The 3,181-nt window shown below is 33.8% G+C and overlaps 1 pseudogene; it reads left to right on the top strand.

The window, feature by feature from the left end:
• Positions 1 to 1,219: 1,219 nt before the first annotated feature.
• Positions 1,220 to 2,178, top strand: LOC130835570 (centromere protein L-like; annotated as a pseudogene).
• The last annotated feature ends 1,003 nt before the right edge of the window (positions 2,179 to 3,181 follow it).

Here is a 3,181-nt window from a genome sequence, read left to right on the forward strand (position 1 = left end):
TGACAAATACATGAGAAAAATGGATGAACACAATAAGATTAATGAAAAGTTAGAAAATATAAAGAAGAAATAAACAGAGCTGAAGAATACAATAAATAAAAAAAATAATCTGGAAGGAATCAACAGTAGATTATATGATACAGAGGAAGAGATCAGCAAAATGGAAGACAGAATAATGGAGACATTTCTCAAGCTGAACAGAAAAAAAAAGGATTTAAAACCATGAGACAGTTTAAGAAAGGACATTATAGAGATCTCAGAGGAGAAGGGAGAAAGAAAGGAACAAAGACATAATATTTCAAGACATAATATTTCAAGACATAATAGCTGAAAACTTCTCTAACCTGGGAAAGAAAACAGACATCCAGCTTCAGAAAGTACAGAGAGTCCACCCAAAAAACATATGATAGTGCGCGCACGCACACACACACACACAATAGAAAGGAGAGCGAACCTAACACTAAAGATAATAACAAAATCACAAGGGGAGAGTGTAAAGGAAGAAAAAAGAAACAAAAAAAGAACTGCAAATACCTAGAAAACAATTAACAAAATGGCAATAAGTACATAGCTGTCCATAATTATTTTAAATGTAAATGGATTAAATACTCCAGTCAAAAGACATAGACTAGCTGAATGGATACAAAAACAAATTCTATATATATGCTGTCTATGAGTGACCCACCTCAGTTCTAAAGACACACATATATTGAGAAGATGGAAAAGGTGAATCCATGCAAATGGAAAGAAAAAAAAAAAAAGCCAATGTAGCAATCCTTATATCAGACAAAATAACTTTAAAACAAAGGCTATAACAAGAGACAAAGAAGGATTTTGTATAATAGTAAAATAATCAATCTAACAAGCAGATATAACATTTATAAGTATATTTCCACTCAATTTAGGAGCACCAAGTAAAGCAAATATCAACAAGCATAAAGAAATTGACAGTAACATAATAGTAGAAGAATTTAACATCCTCCTTACATCAGTGAACAGAATATTTACCCAAAAAATCAATATGGAAACACTAGCCTTAAATGACACATTAAACCAAATAGACTTAATAGGTACATATTGAACATTCCATCCAAAAGCAGCAGAATATACATTACATTATTTTCAAATGCACATGGAACATTCCCCAGGATAGATCACATGCTAGGCACAAAACAAGTCTCACTAAATCTAAAATATTAAAATCATATTAAACCTCTTTCTACCTCTGCAAAAACGATTAGAATCAGTCAGGAAGCAGACTTCATTTATGCCGACTCCACCTCCAAGGAAAATTCCCCAGTGTTCACAACTGTAGGAAGATGTTGATCCTCAAAAGTTTGCATTCCTTCTGCATAAACAATGGACTTTATATAGTTTAACTCTCTGGTATAAATTCGCCTATACTAATTTCAGAGTATTCTAAACTTCTGAATGCATTTATTGCTGCTGAATAGCAAAAAGGACTTTCTGTGGAAGTGGGAGATGACTTCAATGTCAAAGTGATTTTCTCTACTCTCCCAGGAATAAAAGGAACACAGAGAGATGCTGAAGCATTTCTTGTCCAGAATCTGTTGAAATCTCAATTGCTGTCTGAGCACAGAGAAGGTAAAGTGTTGTGGACTGGTTGATTCTGCTGTATATTTGGAGACAGTCTTCTGTAGACTGTTTCAGAAGATTTCACCTGTTTACCCTTATTCCTTGCAAATGGTGCAGAGACTAATACAGCCATAATTGGAACCTTGTTTCAGAAAACTTTTGACTGTTATTTCCCTCCCTTAACAATCAATCGCTTAATCTTTTCTGGATGGCTGCTATGTGGACTGCATGCAAAATGGACCATTATATGGCTACTACTGAATTTATTTGGTCTGTACCCTGTATCCCTCAAAGTCTGGATATTTTTTATGCCATTAGCCTAGAAGATGCAAAACCTTTATGGGACAGTGTTCACAACACACCTGGGGAAGTTACCCAAGAGGAAGTTGACTTATTCATGGACTGCCTGTATTCACATTTCCATAGGCATTTCAAAATTCATTTATCAGCCACAAGATTGGTTCATGTTTCAACACTTATAGCTTCAGCACATACTGATGGAAAAGTAAAGATTTTGTGTCATAAATACCTTATTGGAGTGTTGGCATATTGACAGAACTAACAATTTTTCAAATTGACTAAGGCCTTGTGGGGACTATAAGTTGTGGATTATGTACCTTTTTCTCATTGATTATCTGCCTAATTGCTATACTGAGAGGGACTGCAGTAGAAATGGGAATCTGTGCATCAGTTTTCCTCACAGTGTCTTGGTGTTACCCAGATGAAAGCCAAGAAGATCTAGAACAAAGAAGGCAGTAGTGGATGAACTGCAGCCAGGTGCTCATGTAATAGTCATGGTTGTTTTGGATGTCAGTCTCTAGATTATGCCAAGTTGCTAATTTGCTGGCCATCTTTCTAAAAAATATATGTTTATTATATCAAAAAAAAAAAAACAGCAACAAATCTTTCTAACTACAAAAGTTTAAGACTAGAAATCACAAATGAAGAAAACTGCCAAAAAACAAGACACATGGAGGCTAAGAAATATGGTACTAAACAACCAATTGTTCACTGAAGAAATCAAAAAAGAAATAAAAAGTGCCTGGAAATAAATGAAAAGGAAAACACAATGATCCAAAATCCATGACACACAGCAAAAGCTGTTCAAAGAGGGAAGTTGATAGTGATACATGCTTACCTTAGGAAACAAGAAAAATTTCAAATAAACAATCTAATCTTACACCTAACAGAACTACAAGAAGAGCAAACAAAACTCAAAGTTAGTAAATCATAAAGATCAGAGCAGAAATATATTAAGTAGAGACAAAAAATGAATAGAAAGATCAATCAAATTAAGAGACAGTTCTTCAGAAAGGTAAACAATATTGATGAATCTTTAGCTAGTTTCATTAAAAAAAGAAAGACAGGGCCCAAACAAATCATATCAGAGAAAAAAAGAAGTTACAAGTGACATCTCAGAAATACAGAGGTTTATAAGGGATTACTATGAACAATTATATGCCAACAAATGAATAACATTGAAGAAATGGGTAAGTTCCTAGAAAGGTGAAATATCCCAAAACTGAACCTGGAAGAAATACACAATATGAAAAAAACAAATTGTTTAAAACCTCCCACCAAACAA

This window comes from Hippopotamus amphibius, chromosome 14 (genome assembly GCF_030028045.1).
Source record: "Hippopotamus amphibius kiboko isolate mHipAmp2 chromosome 14, mHipAmp2.hap2, whole genome shotgun sequence".
Classification (NCBI taxonomy): domain Eukaryota; kingdom Metazoa; phylum Chordata; class Mammalia; order Artiodactyla; family Hippopotamidae; genus Hippopotamus; species Hippopotamus amphibius.